Source organism: Pantherophis guttatus, chromosome 7 (genome assembly GCF_059756535.1).
Source record: "Pantherophis guttatus breed Tessera chromosome 7, ASM5975653v1, whole genome shotgun sequence".
NCBI classification, from domain to species: domain Eukaryota; kingdom Metazoa; phylum Chordata; class Lepidosauria; order Squamata; family Colubridae; genus Pantherophis; species Pantherophis guttatus.
The window spans coordinates 52537595-52560749 of record NC_142069.1 but is presented as its reverse complement, the minus strand read 5'-3'; the positions used below and the strand labels follow the sequence as shown (position 1 = coordinate 52560749).

The following is a 23155-nucleotide window of genomic DNA, read 5'->3' as shown; positions in this document are numbered from 1 at the left end:
CAAGAATTCTGCCGGATTCAAATTCCTATCTGTAGAAAGAACCAAATTCTCTTGAGACAATAAAATAACTTCATACTTCAAAAGTCTTGCATTAGTTAACCACCTATGCGCCTTCTGCATCAAAATAGTTCTAACCTGATGTGGGCTACTCACAACTAATGAACCCCCAAATGTCAATTTTCTACTTTCTTCCACCAATAAGGCAGTCGCTGCTATAGCTTGAACACACAGCGGCCACCCTCTTACTACCGGATCCATTAATTTCGACAAAAAAGCTATAGGTTTTTTCCTTCCTGCCCACATTTGAGCAAGCACCCCTTTTAAAATTCCATCTTCTACTGCTACAAACAAGTGAAACGGTTTCTTCAAATCTGGCAAACTCAAAACCGGAGCCTGCATCAAAGATCTTTTCAATTCCTTCAATCTAGACTCATCATCTTCCTTCCATACAACTGTCCAAGGTTCTTCCTCTATTAACTTATCATATAAAAACCGCACCTTGTCCGTATAATCATCAATCCACAATCTACAATAACCCACCAAACCAAGCAATTTCCTAACTTCCTTCTTAGTTTTTGGCAAAGGCTGAGTTATTATTCCTTCTACTCTCTCAGGATTAATCAGTTTACTTCCCTGGCTTATCAGATGACCTAAATATTTAACTTCTAACTCCACATATTGAAATTTCCTTTTAGACACTCGCAAGCCATTTCTTCCCAGGAAATTCAACAATGCATTTGTTCCCTTTTCAACCTCAACCTTCTTCTCTCCAGATAACAACAAATCATCTACATATTGTAACCCTGCAATCCAGAAGGAATACAAAACCTTTCCAACACCTGTTCCAACATCTGTCCAAACAAGTTCGGACTTTCAGAAAAGCCCTGTGGCAAAACACACCATCGATATTGCTGGTTCCTATGAGTATCTGGATCAGCCCATTCAAAAGCAAAAATATCTCTTGACTCCTCATCTAAAGGACATGTCCAAAATGCATCCTTCAAATCTATCACACTAAAATATTTATGACTATGTGGTATTCTCCCTAACAATGTATAAGGATTTCCTACAATTGAATGTCGATTGGCAACCAATAAATTTATCTTTCGCAGATCATTAACTATTCTAATCGACCCATCAGGCTTCCTAACAGGTAATATAGGTGAATTATATTGTGACATAGTAGGCTCAATCAATCCATCAGCTAACAACTTCTCAATCACTGGCTTTAACTCCCTCCTCAAGTCTATAGGAATATTGTACTGCTTAACCTTCACAGGAACTGTCCCTTCCTTCAAAGTCACTTTCAATGGGGGGATATCTAAAACACCCCTATTACCTTCATGTTCCCACACAATAGGGTCAATATTCCTTTCCTGCTCTTCAGTCAACACATTAACTATAGAATCATTACAGGAGAATTTTAACTCACACCCAAGAAGTGATAACGCATCTCTCCCAAGCAAATTAATGCCAGCTTCTGGTACAAATATTTATTTTATTTTATTTTATTTTATTAGATTTCTATACCGCCCTTCTCCCGAAGGACTCAGGGCAGTGAACAGCCAAAGGATAAAACACAAGAGTACAAAATTTAAAATAAATTAAAACAACAATTTGGCTCAATTTTAAAAATATCCCATAATTAAACAAATTAAAATTAGTATTTAAAATTTAAATTTTAAAATTTTAAAAAGGAGAAGATTTAGGCCAGGCCAGCTTGATGGAATAAAAACGTTTTAAGCGCGCGGCGGAAGGTGCGCAGGTCCGGGATCCTCCGTATCTCCGGGGGGAGCTTGTTCCAGATTGTAGGTGCCCCCACAGAGAAGGCTCTCCCCCTGGGGGCCGCCAGTCGACATTGTTTGGCCGACGGCACCCGGAGGAGCCCCTCTCTATGGGAGCGTACTGGTCGGTGGGAGGCTATTGGTGGTAGCAGGCGGTCCCGTAAATAACCAGGTCCTAAGCCATGGAGCGCTTTAAAGGTGGTAACCAGAACCTTGAAGCGCACTCGGAAGACCACCGGGAGCCAGTGCAGCTCGCGCAGGAGAGGTGTTACATGGGAGCTCCACGTTGCTCCCATAACCACCCGCGCGGCCGCACTCTGCGCCAGTTGGAGCCTCCGAGTGCACCTCAAGGGGAGCCCCATGTAGAGAGCGTTACAATAGTCCAGACGAGAGGTGACGAGGGCATGAGTGACCGTGTGTAGGGAGTCCCGATCTAGAAAGGGACGCAACTGGCGAATCAGGCGAACCTGATGAAAAATCCACGGATGATCTCGCCCAGCGGCTTTACATAAATGTTGAACAAAAGGGGCGAGAGAACCGATCCCTGCGGCACCCCACATATGAGGGGCCTCGGGGTCGATCTCTGCCCCCCTGTCAACACAGACTGCGATCGGTCGGAGAGAAAGGAGGAGAACCACCGTAAAACGGTGCCTCCCACCCCCAACTCTTCCAACCGGTGCAGCATGATACCATGGTCGATGGTATCAAAAGCCGCTGAGAGATCTAACAGGACCAAGACAGAGGAGCAACCCCTGTCCTGAGCCCTCCAGAGATCATCAACCAACGCGACCAATGCCGTTTTAGTGCTGTACCCAGGCCTGAAGCCCGACTGGAACGGATCTAGATACGACGTTTCATCCAGGTACTGGGGAAACTGTCGTGCAACCACACTCTCGACAACCTTCGCAACGAAGGTTATCTATCACATCTAGATAGATTTTTCGCTTTCCACAACCTAAAGTCATATTATTCAATAATGGCACTTCAAAAGGTATTCCTTGAACACCCCTTATCTTAATGGTTGCACCTGTTTAATGCACTCCATTAGGTAATTTACAAATAGAAGTTCTGGTTGCTCTCGTGTCTATTAAAAACACATATTCCTCTTCTTCTGGTCCCACTAACAAATTTATCAAGGGCTCTTGGTGGGATCCCTCTATCAAAAGCCCCTGACCCCACTAATCATCCTCTTCTCCCATAAGGGTGTAGAGGCGTGGTTCCATCCTCTGGGACCTCCTCTTCTCTGGACAATTCCTAGCAAAATGTCCATCTTTGCCACACGCAAAACATTTCCTACTCTCCTGGCCACTAACTCCAGGCTTTCTCAACTGGGGAAAACCTCTCCCTACTCCAGGATGCTGTTTCAATACAGTGGAAGGATTTTTTCCAAAACTTCTTCCTCGCCCTATCATTTCTTTCCTGACTGCTGGCTTATTTGCAGCCTTCACCATCATCTGACTCTTTTGCCTAGTCTTTGCTTCATCTCTATTTACATACACTTTTTGAGCCTCCTTCAACAGAGCAGTAATATCAGACCCAGCCCAGTCATCAATTTTTTGTATCTTCTTGATGTCTGGCCATGCCTTTGTCACAAACTGCATTTTCATTAAGGACTCATAAGCTGGTGTTTCAGGAGAAAGACCAGAATACTTATTTAAATTGTCCTTAATACGTTCCAGAAACACTGAAGGTGTTTCATCTCGCAGCTGTTCCACCTCAAAAGCTTTACTTAAATTCTTTCCTTGAGGTACAGCTGTCTTAACTCCCTGAAGTATAATTCTCTTCAGGTCCTCCATTTGCCCCCGGTCAGCTACATTGTTATTATTCCAACCAGGATCGGCTAATGGAAACTTAGTCTCTGCAGCAACGGGTTGAGCAGCTCCGACCTGGGTCTTATCCCAATAGGCCATAGCCGCTTTCCGTATTTGTGACCTCTCCTCAGGGGAGAACAGATAACCCAATATATGCTGCAACTCAGCATATGTGTACAAATTGGGCCCTAAAAATAGATCTAGCGATTCTGACAACTTAATCGGATCCGCTTGCAAGGATGGCATGGTACTCTTGTAATTTCTCAGATCTGAAGATGTTAAAGGCACATTTACAAACGTTGTAACCGGGAGACCTGCACCAGTTAAACCATTTGGCATCTCCCTTAAAGGCAACATTCTTTTAGTTTGTAAACGTGTCCTACGAGGGGAAGGAGGTCTTACCGGTACTGGCAATTCCTCAGACTCCCTCTTTAACTACTGATATTGCCAAGCTGCTGAAGGTCCTCCCCCACTGCTCCCAGCAGCAGCTGCCTCATCTAGGCCACCCACTGCCCCAGCAGCATTCTGGTTATATGGAGGAGGTAAAGGTGGGCAAGTAGCATAAGCCAAAGGGTCCCACCTTTTCTCTTCTTCCTCATCCCCATACAACACTCTAGAATCTCTAGGGGGAAAAGGGTCAAACCACTGAACATGAAACCACGGTTCAACATATGGCAACTGAGAAATAAGTTTTTTGCTTTCCAATACCTTCTTCAAGGCATTAATCCAATACGGGTCAGACTCCCCAAACTTACTCCACCTATAATTAGGCTTTATCAAAATAAATTTCGGTGACACCCTAGTACAATAATTAATCATAGCTACTTTATCCAACTGTTTGGTATAAACCTTCAACCAGTCCTCTGTCCACTGAGTTAACAACTCCCCTAAAGGTGATATCGGAGGGATGGAGGGTATTTCATTGTTAGTATTATTACCACGTTTACTCCAAGAAAGCCCCATACTATCACTTTCACACACAAACCACACACACTAAGCACACCTAATAATAACCCCAGAGAGAGGAAAGAATACTCACTCACTCCCAGTGCAGTCCCCCGGAACGTTCCTCTTGTCTCCTGTCTTAATGTCCAAGTCTCCGTCTCAGGGCTTTTAGAGAAGCTGCTCCCGTCCGGCAAGAAAACAAACCTTACACCAAAACAGTGTTTTGCGCGCTTTTTTTAGATTTATTTGCTCACCAGACGAAAGGTCCTCAGGTCCCTGTTCAGCGCCAATTGTAATACACAGGAAATACCTGTCACCCAGAAAATAATTGACAGAGAGTTGAGAGATAAGACAAGAAAAAAGTTTATTTCTTTGCAAAGGTCCCTCTCAAAGTGAGAGAGCAAATTTCAGTGTCTTGCTTACAGTCTTTTATACAATTTCAGGTTACATTGTACAGGATACAAACCAGGATACAAGCATGTCCCTTGAGTACAATTTCAGACTTTATATAACAAGTAAACACATGTTTTCCCCTTGTGAAAAGTCCCCACAATTCCAGTATATAAAAATACCCTACTTAAAATATCGCTTATACGTGTAATATGTAATATGCGTACTTCCCCTTTTTAATGAGGGCAAGATGACCTGAAGCATATTTCCTGCCAGATAAACACATTCTCAAGAACACAGGAATTACACAGTTCCTTTCTCATGTTCTTAAATGTCAGCTAAATTATATAATCAGGTTATACAGAGTAAAATAAAGCCTTGACATGATTTTAAAATGGCGTAACTTAGGCTATACGTTTTTACAGGAATAATCCTAATTTCTCTATTTCTCACAGGAAATGAAGCACCAGGAAAGACACCTAGAGAGTGGTTGGAGGGCCAGCCGATCCGAACACTGGTGAGGTCTTATATTAAGACCTACCTAGTGGCGATAAAAGCGGCAAAATTGGAGTATTTTTCCGCTCTTATCGCGTCATCAGCCCAGCCACCCTGTTTAGGGTGACCCGCTCCCTTCTCCATCAGGGAGCGAGGGAAGACCCCTTGCAGGGGAGAGCTGATGACTTTGTTCAATATCTGTATGACAAAATCGCTCAGATTCGGGAAGGATTGGACCTTGACTGGGTAATTTCAGACGGGGTGACAGAGGCGGGCCTTGAGAATGTCATTTAGGAGGAGTTTGACCCTGTGGCTCCTGAGGATGTGGACAGGATTCTGGGTAGACTTAGCGCAGCCACATTGTTAGGATATGGTTTGAGCCTAACAAGTTGTCCAGGCAATATATGTGTTCTGTGACTTTAATATGAATATGTATTGTGTGACATTAAAATTTTCCTGCTGTTTCATTGTAATGCTGAGTCATGCTGTAATTAGTTGTGAATGTATTTAAGAAAGGTACTGTAACGTATTCAGTTGATGATAAACTACCATTGTGTGTGGAGTTGCAACCATTGTGCTATCATCAGTTGGATGGATTTGCTACCATCGTGGTTTGTTACCAGAGTGAGTTTGTTATTCTAACCAACTACTGTTTGTGTGGTAAGAAGATTTTTGTATCACTGGACTGATTTAACTGGCAAAGACTTGGATTTATTTATTTATTTATTTGATTTGATTTGATTTCTATACCGCCCTACTCCCGAAGGACTCAGGGCGGTGCACAGCCAAACAATAAAACACATACATACAAAATTTAAAAGTAGAATTAAAATCAAATTAAATAGTTTTGGCCCAGACAAATTAAAACCCCAACTATTTAAAACCAATTTTAAAATTTGAATATATAAAATACTAAAAGATATTTAAAAATTAAAAATCTTTTATAAAAGAGGGAGAAAATTAGGCCAGGCCCACCTGGTGAAATAATAAGGTCTTTAGAGCACGGCGGAAGGTGCACAGATCCGGGATCCTCCGTATCTCCGGGGGGAGCTCGTTCCAGATAGTAGGTGCCCCCACAGAGAAGGCTCTCCCCTGGGGGCCACCAGTCGGCATTGTTTGGCCGACGGCACCCGGAGGAGCCTCTCTCTATGGGAGCGTACTGGCCGGTGAGAGGCTATTGGTGGTAGTAGGCGGTCCCGTAAGTACCCAGGTCCTGAGCCATGGAGCGCTTTAAAGATGGTAACCAAAACCTTGAAGCGCACCCGGAAGACCACCAGGAGCCAGTGCAGCTCGCGCAGGAGTGGTGTTACATGGGAACGCCATGTTGCTCCCATTACCACCCGCACGGCTGCACTCTGCACCAGTTGGAGCCTCCGGGTGCTCCTCAAGGGGAGCCCCATGTAGAAAGCATTGCAATAGTCCAGGCGGGAGGTGACAAGTGCATGAGTGACCGTGCATAACGAGTCCCAATCCAGAAAGGGAAGCAACTGGCGGATCAGGCGAACCTGATGAAAAATCCTCCCGGTCACGGCCGTCAAGTGCTCTTCTAAAGACAGCCGTGAATCCAGGAGGATGCCCAAGTTGCGCACCCTCTCCGTGGGCACCAATGATTCGCCCCCAATAGTCAGTGATGGCACCAGCTGACTATATCGGGACGTCGGAAACCACAGCCACTCGGTCTTGGATGGGTTGAGCCTGAGCCTATTCCTCCCCATCCAGATCTGCACGGCCTCCAGGCACCGGGACATCACTTCAAGGGCATTGTTGGGGTGGTCTGGGGTGGAGATGTACAGCTGGGTGTCGTCAGCATACTGGTGGTACTTCACCCCAAAACCACGGATGATCTCGCCCAGCGGCTTCACATAAATGTTGAACAGGAGGGGCGAGAGGACAGACCCTTGCAGCACCCCGCATATGAGGGGCCTCGGGGTTGACCTCTGCCCCCCTGTCAACACAGACTGCGACCGGTCAGAGAGAAAGGAGGAGAACCACTGCAACAAAGTGCCTCCCACCCCTAACTCTTCCAACTGGTGCAGCATGATACCATGGTCGATGATATCAAAAGCCGCTGAGAGATCTAACAGGACCAGGACAGAGGAGCATCCCCTGTCCTGAGCCCTCCAGAGATCATCTACCAATGCGACCAATGCCGTTTCCATACTGTACCCGGGCCTGAAGCCCGACTGGAACGGATCTAGATACGTCGTTTCATCCAGGTGCTGGGGGAGCTGTTGTGCAACCACACTCTCAACAACCTTCACCATGAAGCGAAGGTTGGAGACTGGACGATAGTTTACCAATATTGCCGGGTCCAGGGAAGGCTTCTTGAGGAGAGGCCTCACCACCGCCTCTTTCAAGGTGGCGGGAAAGTCACCCTCACCCAACGAAGCATTTATAATCCCCTGGAGCCAGCCTCGTGTCACTTCCTGGGAAGCCAGTACTAACCAGGAAGGACACGGGTCCAATAAACAAGTGGTCGCGTTCAGTCTGCCCAGAATCCTGTCCACATCCTCAGGGGTCACAGGATCAAACTCATCCCAGATAACATTCTCAAGACCTGCCCCTGTCTCTCCCCCTGAGACTACCCAGTCGGAGTCCAAATCTTCCCGAATCTGAATGATTTTGTCATACAGATACTGAACAAAATCCTCGGCTCTACCCTCCAAGGGGTCCTCCCACGCTTCCTGATGGAGCAGGGAGTGGGTCACCCTAAAGAGGGCGGCCAGGCGGTTATCTGATGATGCAATAAGAGCAGCAAAATAGCTACATTTTGCTGCTTTTATCGCCACTAGGTAATTCCTAATGTGGGATCTTACTAGTGTCCGGTCAGATTCAGAAAGACTGGCCCTCCAACTACTCTCTAGGTGTCTTTTCCGGTGCTTCAACTCCCTCAGCTCCTCGGTAAACCAAGGAGCCAATTGAGATCGGCACCAGGTCAGAGGCCGCAAAGGAACAACCCGATCCAGAGCTCCAGCAGCCGCCCTATCCCAGGCGGCCACCAGGTCTCCAGTTGAGGCATGTGCCAGAGCCTCAGGAAATGGCCCAAGCTCCATCTGGAATCTGTCAGGTTCCATCAGGCGCCTGGGGCGGAACCATCTTACTGGCTCCGCCTCCCTGCGGCGGGGTGCCGCGGTTCGAAGGTCGAGATGAAGGAGAGAGTGATCTGACCATGACAAGGGTTCGGTAACTATATCCCCTATCTCAAGATTCCTCAACCACTGTCCAGAGACAAAAACCAGATCCAGCGTGTTTCCCCCTGTGTGGGTAGGGCCATGAATTAACTGGGTCAGGTCCATAGCTGTCATAGAAGCCATGAACTCCCGAGCCATCTCAGACGTCTCACCCACGGACGGCAGGTTGAAATCCCCCATGACCATAAGCCTAGGGGTATCAACCGCCACCGCGGCGATGACGTTAAGTAGCTCGGGCAAGGCTGTTGCCATGTGGCAGGGAGCCAGGTACGTGATCAGCAAATGCATCTGAACCCCATGACCCCATTTCACAAAAGGGATTCACAGCCGGCCGTCTGAGGAACAGTGGCCTCCCTCGGTCTCAGACCTTCTTTAATGATAACCGCTACCCCCCCGCCCCTCCCCTGTGACCTCGGCTGATGGAATGTTTGGAAACCTGGCGGGCACCTTTCAACAAGGGGAACCCCCCCTCCTGGCCCAACCAGGTCTCCGTAACACCTGCCAGGTCCGCACCCCCTTCCTGAACAAGATCACAAATGAGGGGGGCTTTATTTACTACGGACCTGGCATTGCACAGCATCAGCCGAAGGCCTGGGTCCTAAGGGTCTATGCAACCTGAGGAGCGAGTAGAGCCTTGGGGGCCGGAGCACGCCACCGCTCGTAGGCAGCGAGTGCGCACTCCCCTAACACGATATGGCCCCCTGCTCCCGCCATATCTACCCCTCCCACCTACAGTAGTGATGTTCAAAAAAACTATCCAGACAAGCTCTAACCCCCCCTCGAGCCCAGATCCCCCACCCCCCACGCCGCGTTTAAACACTATGAGATTGTTTTTTCACTATAAAGTAAACTTTTGATAATCCAGTTTGCACATCTCTTATTCATTGCTCTCAGCAATGTTTCTCTGTGCTCTACACTTTGCTGGTTGGTAACACAACAATAATATCCTTAACATGTAAACACACATGTTTACTGGACCCATGTCCCTCCTGGTTGGTACTGACCTCCCGGGAGGTTACACGAGGCTGGCTCCAGGGGATTATCAATGTTTCTTTGAGCGAGGATAACTTCCCTGCCGCCTTGAAGGAGGCGGTGGTGAGGCCCCTCCTTCCCTGGACCCGGCTGTATTAGTTAATTACCGTCCTGTCTCCAACCTTCGCTTTGTGGCGAAGGTTGTGGAGAGTGTGGTGGCGCGACAGTTTCCCAGGTACCTGGAGGGAACTGTTTATCTAGATCTGTTCCAGTCGGGTTTCAGGCCTGGGCACAGCACAGAAACGGCATTGGTCACGTTGGTGGATGATCTCTGGAGGGCTCAGGACAGAGGTTGTTCCTCTGTCCTGGTCCTATTAGAACTCTTGGCGGCTTTTGATACCATCGACCATGGTATCATACTGCTCTGATTGGAGGGGTTGGGGATAGGGGGCACCATTTTATGGTGGTTCTCCTCCTTCCTTTCTGACCGGTCACAGTTCTTGTTGACAGGGGGACAGAGATCAACCTCAAGGCGCCTTGTGTGTGGGGTGCTGCAAGGGTCGGTTCTCTCGCCCCTCCTGTTCAACATTTATGTGAAGTCGCTGGGTGAGATCATCCATGGTTTCGGGGTGAAGTGTCATCTGTACGCTGATGATACTCAGCTGTACATTTCCATCCCGGACCACGCCAATGATGCCCTTGATGTAATGTCCCAGTGCCTGGAAGCTGTACGGATCTGGATGGGGAGAAACAGTCTCAGGCTCAACCCGTCCAAGACCGAGTGGCTGTGGCTTCCAGCATCCTGATATAGTCAGTTGGTACCAACATTGACTTTTGGGGGCAAGTCGCTGGCCCCCACAGAGTGGGCTCGCAACTTGGGCATCCTCCTGGATTCACGGCTGTCCTTAGAAGAACATATGGTGGCTGTGGCCAGGGGGGGCCTTCTATCAGGCTTGTCTGATTTGCCAGTTGCGGCCCTTTCTGGATCGGGATGCCTTACGCACAGTCGGGATGCCTTACGCACACTCATGCCCTCGTCACGTCCCGCCTGGACTACTGCAATGCTCTTTACATGTGGCTCCCCTTGAGGAGCACCTGGAGGCTCCAACTGGTCCAGAATGTGGCCGCGCGGGTGGTTATGGGTGCGACTCGGCACTCCCATGTAACACCTCTCCTACACGAGCTGCACTGGCTCCCGGTGGTCTTCAGGGTTCACTTCAAGGTACTGGTTACCACCTTTAGAGCTCTCCATGGCTTAGGACCCGGGTATTTACAAGACCGTCTTCTGCCACCGGTAGCCTCCCACCAACCAGTATGCTCCCACAGAGAGGGCCTTCTCAGGGTGCCGTCAGCCAGACAATGCCGGCTGGCGGCCCCCAGGGGCAGAGCATTCTCTGTGGGGGCACCTACCCTCTGGAACAAGTTGCCTCCAGAGGTACAGCGGATCCCTGACCTTCACGCTTTCCGAACTGCCCTAAAGACATTTTTGTTTCATCAAGCCAGGCTCGCCTGACCTACTCTTTTTAAAAAGAATTGTTTTAAAAAAATTAGAGGTTTTAATATAGGGTTTTCAACTATGGGCCAAATTGATTTAATTGGATTTTAATATTGTTTTAAATTTTGTATCTGTGTATTTTATTTGCTGGCTATTCACCGCCCCAAGTCCCTCAGGAGAGGGGGTGGTATATAAATATAATAAACTAATCTATAACTATAACTCCCTAGCTTTCTCCATGATCCAGTATTTGTTGGCAATTTGATCTCTAGTGTTGTGGTCTGCCAGCAGCCTACAGAGCTGGCAGCAGAGTTGGACAGTGAGGAGGTTGGGGAGGAACATTGGCCAGTCATGGAGTCTGGGGAAGGTTCAGACAAGAACTCTACATTGGAGGCAGAGAAAGGGCCATCTGGGAGGTACGTGCTGCCTCTGGAGCCTCCAGAGTCGGACCTCAGCAAGGCAGAGGAACAGGGGGAGTCTGTTCCCAGTGCACACATGCGGAGAGTTACCAGAAGGCAAGAACAGTTAAAACAAAAGGGACAACTCAGGAGTAGGGCTTGGAGATGATTGGCCCCTCCCATAAGACTTAAAAGAGGCACAAAGGCACGTGGGCCTTTGCAGGAAGCAACATTGTTAATTCTGTTCAGTTTAAAGTCTGAAGCTCTATTTGATTCTGGACTCCATGTGGCTTTACCAATTAGATCTTTGGCAGCGTGTCAAGGGAGATAAAGGTGGGTGATTATCAGCCTTATCCTAAAGGACTCTTTACAACTATTTGGGACTCATCTGTGAATCAACAGAATTCACAGCTGTTGCAATAAAAGAGGTTTTTGGGACTACTCATGTGTTTTACTGACTCAGGAAGCCTAGGTCAGAACATCTAGTTTCTTTGCCTCTTTGAAATCCTGCCTGACCACCCCATCGTGGTTATCAGGGATGTTAAGCTCGTTCTTGTCTAGTTCTTCTGTGTAATTTTGCCACCTCTTCTTAATCTATTCTGCCTCTGTTAGGTCCCTGCCATTTTGGTCCTTTATCATGCCCATCTTTGCATGAAACGGTCCCTTCATATCTCCAATTTTCTTGAAAAGATCTCTGGTCTGTCCTATTCTATTGTTTTCTTTTATTTCTTTGCACTGTACTTTGCACTGAATGCATTTAAGAATGCATTCTTCTCTCTTCTAGCAATTCTCTGGAATTCTGCATTCATTTGGTTGTATCTTTCTCCCTTGTGTTTTGGTTTCCTTCTTTCCTCAGCTATTTGTAAAGCTTCCTCAGTCAGCCATTTTTCTTTCTTGCATTTCTTTTTCTTTGGGATGGTTTTAGTTGCTACCTCTTGTACAATGTTGTGAACCTCCTTCCATAGTTCTTCAGGCACTTTGTCTATCAGATCTAATTCCTTCAATCTATTTGTCACCTCTACTGTATATTCATTAGGGATATGATTTAGTTCATACCTGAATGGCCTAGTGCTTTTCCCTACTTTCTTCAATTTAAACCTAAATTTTGCAATGAGAAGCTCATGATCTGAGCCACAGTCAGCTCCTGGTCTTGTTTTTACTGACTGTATACAGCTTCTCCATCTTTGGCTGCAGAGCACATAGTCAATCCGATTTCTGTGTTGACCGTCTAGTGATGTCCATGTGTAGAGTCATCTCTTGGGTTGTTGAAAAAGAGTGTTTGCTATGACCATCGTATTCTCTTGATAAAAGTCTACCAGTCTGTGCCCTGCTTCATTTTGTACTCCAAGGCCAAACTTGCCTGTTATTCCGGTTATCTTTTGGCTTCCTACTTTAGCATTCCAATTCCCCATGATGATAAGGACATCATTTTTTTGTGTTAATTCTATAAGGTGTTGTAGGGCTTCAGAGAACCAGTCAACACCAGTGGTTGGGGCATAGACTTGGACTACTGTGATATTGAATGGTTTGCCTTGGATTCAAACTGAGATCATTTTGTCATTTTTGGGATTGTATCCCAGTATTGCTTTTCCTACGCTTTTATTGACTATGAAGGCTACTCCATTTCTTCTGAGGGATTCTTGCCCACAGTAGTATACCTGATGGTCAACTGAATTAAATTCACCCATTCCTGTCCATTGTAAGGCCTGGCCTCTCCCCCTTATTCAAGAATGTAAAGACTCTTGAAACTTGGCATTTCAAAAGGAACCTTTTATTGAATAGAGATGATAGCAGGGCAAAAGGAAAGCAGGCTCTGAGGGCTTTCAGGCCATGCAGTTAGAATAAAGGAATTAGAAACCTCTCCCAACAGTCCGATGTGGATTCAGCCAATCCACAGGTGCAAAGATGTTATTATACTGGCGCTCTGAGAAAGTGATAAGGGAATTTTCTCAGGGTCATCTTCCACTGGCTTTCAAGTGATGAAATCCACATGGCCCTCCCTCCCCTTACATTCCCCAAAAGGTGAGAAAATGCCAGGCCGCTTAGGTGCCAGGCTAGAAGGTATAAATCAGTAAGTTGCAGGATACAGATATATCAGGGAGAAAGCCATAAAGTATGAATGCAATAATAAATGCAAGGGTCCCCCTCTTCCCCCTTGAGAAATGGCAGATTCATGGATCTGACATCCATTTTAGTTCACTGATTCCTAAAATGTTAATGTTCAGTCTTGTCATCTGTTGCTTGATCACATCCAGCTTGCCTTGATTCATGGATCTTACATTCCAGGTTCCTATGGAGTATAGATCTTTACAGTATCAGACTTTCCTTTCATCACTAGATACATCCATAGTTGAGCGTCCTTTCGGCTTTGGCCCAGTTGCTTCACTCTTTCTGGTGCTACTAGTACTAGCCCTCTGCTTTTCCCCAGTAGCATATTGGACACCTTCTGACCTGAGGGGCTCATCTTCCAGTGTCAAATTTTTTTGCCTTTTGGTACTGTCCGTGGGGTTTTCGTGGCAAAGATACTGGAATGGGTTGCCATTTCCTTCTCCAGTGGATCACATTTTATCAGAGCTCTCTGCTATGATCTGTCCATGCAGGGTGGTCCTGCATGACATAGCTCATAGCTTCATTGAGCTATGCAAGCCCCTTCGCCATGACAAGGCAATGATCCATGAAGGGGAGTTTCCAACTTACACTTTCCCAATTGTCCAAATTTTAGAGTCTTTTGTCTTTTCTTCTTTTTCTCTTTTTTTCCCTTTCTTTTTTGCCCCCTTTTTATCGTTTTTCTTTTTTTGCCTTGTAGGATGATCTATCAAATGATGTTAGTGAATCAAATCCAGCTTGGCCCACCAGGTTTCCTCAAATCTTTCAAATCCACCTTCAATAGTGGTTCAATAAAGTTTTGGTATTTATAGTTCAGTTGCTTTAAAAATCTTCAAACAGCTCAGTAGATATTTCCAAGCCTCCAAATCACCTACTAAGATAAAGTCAAGGTCAAATAGCCTTCCAAGTGTTGTTTGCTTTTTCTCCTTTCATCATTTTCAGTCAAATTTCCCACATTGCAGTAATCTTCTTCCTCCAGTAGATGGCTCCTCTGCTCCTAAAAGAGCTGATTGTCAGCCATTCAGGGGGGTTGAAAATATTTATTTATTTATTTATTTATTTATTTATTTATTTATTTATTTATTTATTTATTTATTTTGTCGCATTTCTATGCCTCCCAACCCCCAAGGGACTCTAAACTCTGAAAATAGAGTTTAGAAAAGCAATTTCTCCCAATAATCACTTTTCACAATGTTGTTCAACTTTTTCCAGGGATTCTGTGTTTTAAAACATTCTTTAAATATTTCTTTTGTATCTGAGTCTTTAATCTTTAGTCTTTCTTTTTAATTTTTAGCCTTTAATTCTTCTCCATAAATCCAATCGCCGCTTTCTTACTATCTGGAGATTGTTTTTTAAATTTTTAATTTGAGTTAAATCTTTGGGGTAAAAGTTGGAAGTTATCTCACTCAGTTTCACTGCTCTGTCCATGCATCACTCCAGCACAAAATCTTAGTGTCTCGGTTGTCCCAGCTTGTGACAGACCAAAGTGGCCATCATCCCTGCTGCCATTCGGGAGAGCTTTCTTCAGAACAATGAAGAAATTGCTGTTTCCTCATGATTGATGAAGTGATTCTCCTTTCTTCACCACCCCTCCAGGGTGGCTTGACCCCATAGGGTATCCTGGCAAGCAGTTGCTGGCTGCATTTTACAGACCCCAGTGGCGCTCCACTATTTTCCAGCCATTCAAATGGAAGTCAGACCCAGTACTCTTCAATATCTTCATAAATGACTTAGATGAGGGAATAGAAGGGGAATTTACCAAATGTGTGGATGATACTAAACTGGAAGGAATATCTAACACCCTAGATGATAGGCTCAAGTTCCAGATGGTGTCAGGGTTCCATCTTTTGTATTAGGCCTTCAGACCTGCCAGATAGATCTTGATAGACTTGAACACTGGACCCTATCTAACAAAATGAAAAATGAAAAACAAAGTCCTGTGTGATGGAAAAGTTGGTTTACTAGATGCCACACTGGGGACCTCAGATTAATATAGTCAAAGTCATAAGCATTATTGTATCTTAATTGTGTACTCATTAGATCTTGCTGTTTTTCTATCAATGATGATTATCATATGTGGGTTTCCCATGCTTATTTACAGCATTACAAACTCAGTTATATACTGAAAGGAGTACTTTTGAAACACTTTCAAAATCACCTAAGCATGACCAATAAATTCAGAGAGAAACATATAAATATAACTGGGATATGAAATTCTGAATAAAATAGTCATAACTTTGGTGAAGTTATGGAAGACTTCATGAATTTGTGTGTGATCCCTTTGCAGAGGCCATGGTGATATTCTCTATACCATTCCAATTTTAGTATATATGCTGCCAAGGCGAGCATTATAAATTTTGGCTGGTTAAAATAAATCTGCTTTTATTGGGTTCAACCACAATAAATAGGCAAAACAGACCACTCTAGCCTTCAAGTTACATTCTTTCTGTTGAAAGCTATTCACAGTAATAAGCCAAACAATAAATTGTTAAGAATAAAAATCCTTAAGAAGGTAGAACTGGAAATGGATGGATAGTTTATGTTCCTTAAGACAGTGATCAGTATCATTAATTCACATGCTGGGATTCTGAATTAATATTGTAAATATCATCTTTCAAAGAAATTCTACTTGGAGCCCTAATGTGCTGTTATTTAATTGAGAATCAGTTCACAGGACTGGATGGGAGGGACTATAAGGTGAAAGGCTATGATATATTGGCAGGGTTAAGAAAGACTTCATAATTGTGTTACAGAAGACATTGATGATGACTTTTCAACTAGGAAGGATCCAAATATTAATGGACGGAAAAATACATTTTATTCAGGCATCCTGAACTGTAGATACATGATGCCTCCTATCTCTGATCCATTGTTAGCTGAAGGTATCCTATTTTACAACTAACACTTCTTTTAGCACTTTCAATTTTCTTTTTTAATTTTGGATTTACTTGAATTCTGACTTTTTTCAAACTACTGGTACTTGGACATCACAGCACTCATTCATTTTAATGCTATATTCCTATACCCAGGATGTTTCTCAGACACACTATGAACCATTGTTGGTACAGTATATGAATATCTGAATAATTCTACAAATAGCGCATTAGAGCTGTGGTGGTGCAGTGGTTAGAATGCAGTACTGCAGGATAATTCTGCTGACTGGTGGCTGCCAGCAGTTTGGCAGTTCAATTCACACCAGTTCAAGGTTGATTCAGCCTTTCATCCTTCTGAGATCAGTAAAATGAGGACCCAGATTGTTGGGGGCAATATGTTGACTCTGTAAACTGCTTAGAGAGGATTGTAAAGCACTGTGAAGGTATATAAGTCTAAGTGCTATTGCTATTGCTATATCCTTAGAAAATATGATCTACCTGGTCATTCTTTGCACTGATTTGTAGAGCGCTCCTCCTGAAGGCATACTTCTAAATTCCACAGCAATTCTTACTGGAAGCAATGTGCATATGTGAATGTATATCTTTAGCAGATCAAAATGCAAATTAACTCAAATTGAATTGTTTAAATTTGATAATACATTTAAGTTTAAAGTCAAATCATGGCTGATTTGAACATTCATGGTCATGTGTATTCAGACCTTTAGACTGATACCTGCCTAATTGACAAACTACTGCCAGTTATTCCTCTCCATAGGCATATAACTAAGGGGAGATATGGTGGGTGAGTAATAATGAAAAGACATAATAATATTGGGCTTAAATGCTTACATTAAATTTGGGGACTTCCAAGGCTTGGACTTCTGGTTTGGCATCCCAGAGAAGCAGTCAGGGAAATAGCGGGCTCTGATGAGCCCCGCGAAAATCCTGACTGACGAGCCGCTGCCGATGGGTCTTTGGACCAAACCTGTCTTGTAGGGACAGGGGAAGGACAGGGGCGCCTTGGATGGCTGAGAGGAACAGGCAAGTTCCTTGGAGGCTGGAGGGAACCCTCTGAGTCAGCGGCGGGGGGAGGCAGCTGTGGCGGCTGCCACGAAGCTGGGACAAACTGGGAAAGAATTGTGCAGGAGGAAAGAAGAAAGAAAGTACGATGTGCTTTGAAGCTGGGTGAGTGACACCTACCCAGGCGAGAAACAACCTTAGACTATGGACTTTTACTAATAAGACCCCCAGCCTTAAACAGCGGCTGTAGATTTGCGGGGCTTGAAGTTTTTGTAAAGTAACAATAGGGGATAATGACCCATTAAGGAATTTACTTTAGTACTGATTGTTTTGGACGAATTGGCTATTAACAAATTAGAAAACTGAGTTTTCCTTCAAATAGGAACAGATTCGATCTTTGGAAAAAGAGAAAAGCGACAAATAAGGATTTAACACCTTTAAAAGTTAGATGAAGCAAGGCAAACGGATGGTTACATAATTGCTACAAAATGGAGATTGCTATGACTAAGCGAAAGTGTAAATTGCAGAGACTCGCCTTCTGCTTGAAAAAAAACTACTTTGACTGGCTACTTACCTGGGATTACTTAGAAAATAACTATGGATTTTTGGATTTTGGAGATTCCTATTCTGCCTATGGGTAGTTTTATAAAGAAAGAAGAAATATAATGGAACTAATAAAATTGAAACTAACTGGCGCAGGGACAAAAGAAGTGGTGCAGGAACAAAATAAGGAAACTGATGGATTCTACATGGAACAGATTTTATAATAGAAGTAAAATGATATATAGAGTTTCAAACATGGATATACTGATTTTGAAGTGGAATACTTATGGACAGATAGGGAAATGAAGAAATAAAATAGATAAACTTAAAATGTAATGTTTAAATGTTTAAATGAGTTTTAAATATAAGCAGGAGGTGTCTATGGAGAAATAAAGATGGAAAATAAAAGAAGGTAACTAAAATAGAAATTTGATGTTAAGGTAGTTAAAAATGATATTTTTACAAAAGCATAAGAGTATATATTAATATGAGACAAACTTAAGAAAATTTATTAGACAATGGGAGAATAAGTGGAGAATATGTCTGATGCAATATGTTGTAATTTTAAATTGTAAAATTTATTAAATTATGGGAGAACAAGTGGAGAATATGTTTGATGTAACATGTTTTAATTTTAAATGGTAAACAAAGTTGAGAATGGTAAATATTATTACATGTGAATGATTAATGAACTATTGGATGATAAAATAAGAAATGCAGACTTAAGTAACAAATTGCAATTGAGTTTAATGTATGTTGGAAATGATCAACATTAAGAAATAGGTTGGGAAACCCCCTGGAAAAGTATATTTGGAAATAATTAAATAATAGATAAATATACTGAAAAGAAAACACTCAAAACAAGGTATGCTGGGTATCAGCCAAATAAGAGGTGGAGATGTGGAGGAGAATATGCTGGAAATCAGCCAAAATAAAATATGCTGGAAATCAGCCAAACAATAGCTGAAATATAGAGAAGAATATACTGGAAAATAGTCAAATTAATATGGGGTGAAAAAGAATATGTTGGAAGACAATTAAAATGAAGTGAAACGATTTTGAGATTATTCTATGTAAAATGAAATGTGTAATAAATTATAAGCTAAAGAAAATTAAGTGCAAATTGACAAAGTTTAAGATCTAAAGATTGGAGGAAATGGGTCCAGTCATTAAGAAATACAGATAGAATTTTGATTTATAAATTGAAATAAAAATAGAGTTGTATATATTGGAAATTAATTTGTGGTGATAAAATAGTAAGATAAATACTTAGATTAAGAGGTTATAATATTTCTTAAATTTGTGTTTTGATATTGATGTTAAAAGAAGTAATGGAGGAAATTTAGGAAAGAGTTAGAATGAACTTTGATTTATATTTGGATATAAAAATGAGTGGAGTTTATTTGGGAATTAACATTTGTGGTAATATAATAGTATGGCCTAAATTAAGATGTTAACATTGATGTTAAAATTTTTTGTTTTGATTTGTAATTTTAAAAGATGCAATGAGGAAATTTTGAATGGAGTTTGTTAAAAAATGTAAGCGATTGTACCTATTTATGACCAGATCAAGACTTCATTCTTAAAAGACATATTTTATATTTATGTTGGGGGAAAAAATAAAAAATATTTAAAAAAATAATAATAATATTGGACTTAAGTGCTTACATTAAACCTCAGGGGTCAAGTACATAATAGTAAAATTTGCATGAAAATCTAGTAATGTAAATGTCATTCTGGCATCATTGTGATGAATAGAATAGAATAGAATAGAATAGAATAGAATAGAATAGAATAGAATAGAATAGAATAGAATAGAATTCTTTATTAGCCAAGTGTGGTTGGACACTCAAGGAATTTGTCTTTGGTGCATATGTTCTCAGTGTACATAAAAAGACAAGATACACTCGTCAAGAATCACAAGGCACAAGACCCAGTGACAGTCATACGGTACAATAAGCAATCAAATCATACCAGGAAACAATCAATATCAATATCAATCGCAAGGATATAAGCAACAAAGTTATAGTCGTGCAGTCACAAGTGGGAGGAAATGAGTGATAGGAACGATGAGAAGACCAATAGCAATAGTAATGCAGTCTTAGTGAATAGTTTGACAGTTTGAGGGAATTATTTGTTTAGCAGAGTGATGGCATTCGGGAAAAAACTGTTCTTGTATCTAGTTGTCTTGGTGTTCAGTGTTCTATAGCATTGTTTTGAGGGTAGGAGTTGATTAACTGCAGATGCCACTATTTGGAGCAAACTAAGGAAACAGGCAAGAGAGGAGTGTTCAAATATTTCTGAAGAATGCTTTAAAACACTTCCCCTGATTTTTTAAGCAGTCTAACCCTCACCCCACAGAAATTGGCATACAAACAGATACCAGTTGTATTTAAATCTAGTATAAAATGAACGATAAACTGTTCAATATATGGAATCTTCTATGTGTACAGACTGATATTGATCCCACTTCAGTTGGCTGACACACTGGATTGCACTCATATAACATGATGTGTGAATGCATCTTCTATGGCTATAATGGTCCAGATTAAGCTGGATCACTAAATACTCAAAGCCTGTTCATAAAATAGGTATTGAAGAGTGAAATTGAGTTATTCAATATCTACTTAGAGTAAGGATCACACAATCTAACTAAGTCATTTTCTGACTGTGTATTTGTCATTTAAATTAATCTAAACCTAATTTGCATTCTTCTATTGTTTCTGCTGAGGACCCCTTATTAAAAATATGTTATTAAAATGAAAACATGTATTGCAGATAATTAGGAGCCCTGAGAAAATGTTTCTCTTTTTGTGAAGCAACCATACTATGGGAACACCTGTAGGAATAAAAAATGAAAGAAAGAACATTGGAAGAAAATCAAACAATGTTTTTTTTTAACCTACAAATAATCATTGTAATAAAAATATATTCTCTAGTGAGATGTTTGTCACTCCATTCTGAACAAGGCAAAAGAAATGTAGTCGATTAAAGAAAAATTATTACAGTTAATAAAATTACGTCATTTATGTTTCTGCTCTTTCCAATAGTGACCTTGCACCACTGTCCTTTGCTCCTATCTTACGTTCCCTAAACATGGGTCTATATGCATGGGCACATATAATTTTTATTTTATATGCATGCATCCACACTAATAAATGCACACTGTCTTTGCAAACGCACACACTTCCTCATACATGCATACAGGAGAATGAGCATTTCCTTAGCAAAATACAATGATTTTAAATACAAAATACAATGATATCTTATTTTCTAGGAGAAAAGAAAGAGCCATGTGTTATGTCCCTGTTAGGGACGAACAGACTGAGGCAAGACAGGTTGAGGTAAAAGCTAACAAGTTTATTTCACTAACATGCGTTTTAACAGGTTTGCTAGCATTGCAGCCAGCTAGGCTGCTCGGCTAACAGGAGCAGCAGCTGTAAGTACTTTGACAGCTCCTAATATACTTGTGCCTGAATTGAAACAGCCAATCAGAGTGCAGCTGCGTCTGTAAACCGGAGTGGAGCTTAGACACAGCATCCCTTCCTCACTAGAGGGTGCACACATAGTCCTCGAGGTAGGTAGGCCTTCTCCTGACGCATCCTGACCTCCAAAGGCCTTCTGGTTCGTGTAGATTAGGTGGAAGTACCGAAGAAGTTCCTGAAGTGGTGTCAGTAGGTTCTTTGTCAGCTTGGGGAGGTGCCATCGCTGGAACAAAGTCCTCAGGTCCCGGTAAATTGTCCTCGCCTCGAGTTGCATTGCAGTCCTCGACTTCTGATTCCGGCTCACTGGGCTCATCTGTAAGAAAACTTTTATCTGGTGGTTGTGCTTTATTATTTGAATCATTTAAGTCAATGTGTCATCCCCTTAATTGGTCTATGTGTCTTCTCCACATTCTTCCATCCTCCAAGGTTATTACATACGACCTGGGCCCTGTAACATGTGTCACTACCCCAGGGAGCCACAGTGGAGGGCCTGAGTAATTCCTTGCATAGACAGAATCCCCTGATTTGATGTTGTGGCTCCATCCTCCGAGCCTATCTTATTGGAGGAAGAAGGGTCCGAACATGAAGGAGAGGAGACGGCCAGGCCTCCCTCTCCAGGACCTTCCTCTCTGGCAATGCCTCAGGTGTCTCCCGAAGGAGAAGAGATTGGCCAGGAGCCAGGTGTTTCCGAGCCATCAGATAGTGACGAAGAAACATTGTGGTTGGACCCACGCCAGCGTCGGAGAGACAAGCAGGTGCAGCAGAAAAGGAGGCGTGCCAGAGATTAAGCTGAGTCACTGGACCACACCCCACAGGCTATAAAAGGGAGTGTGGTGGCCATTCGGACTCTGTGACGGACAAAGCTAATCTCTGGCGAGGCACTTTGCACCTTCGGACATAACACCTATTTGCTGTGGATTTAATTACAAACTGGACTATTCAAATTGTGTGTATTTTTGTCTGTGTTATCGGAGTAAAAGTTCTTGGCAGGCAGCCACGGAGTTGCTGCCAAGTTCCTTATCACTGACGTTGAGTGTTTGAAGAGTTTATTTAAACCTTGGCTGGCTGGTTGGGTGTGTGCATGGTACGGGGACAGAACATTTGAAACTTCTGAGGCCTGGATGGCAGGGTGGTTTTGATTCAAATCAAACTGATTTAAATCACGATTTAAATCACTAGTCAGTAAGACTTGATTTAAATCATAGTTTTCTACATAAAGACTAATTCTTGCTGGTATAACTTTAATATGCAAGTAGATGAAGATTTTTAGAATAACAACTTTTCATATTAGTTTTTTTATCCCCAGTTTAATAGGTTAATAATTCATATTTGGACAACTTTTCTGTTGTACTTAGGAAGGAGAAAAATAATCATTACCTTAATAATAACAATTTAAATAGATTTATTCAACTGAAACAATAACATTACAGCATAAGTTATTTGCTTAAACAAACATCCATGTTTGTTAACTAATTTGGCTAAACAAAATATATATATTTTAAGAAACTTAGACTGTCAGCCCAGCCTACACATGAAAAACTTAAATACTGTCCTCTGTAGCTCACTTGTCATCTTCATCTTCTTCTTTGTTCATAATCTGGGAAAGAAAAACAAGCTTTCCTGCTTTATCGGGTCCCAAACGATTTC

General features: G+C 42.7%; 1 protein-coding gene and 1 non-coding gene across 2 annotated transcripts in view; both read right to left on the bottom strand.

Moving 5' to 3' along the window:
- LRIG3 (leucine rich repeats and immunoglobulin like domains 3) overlaps positions 1-23155 on the bottom strand; it is a 219267-nt gene that overhangs the window by 7824 nt on the left and 188288 nt on the right. The window lies entirely within an intron of this gene.
- Positions 15830-15936, bottom strand: LOC132712635 (U6 spliceosomal RNA). The gene has a single exon (XR_009623299.1). It is a non-coding gene; the product is annotated as a U6 spliceosomal RNA (small nuclear RNA).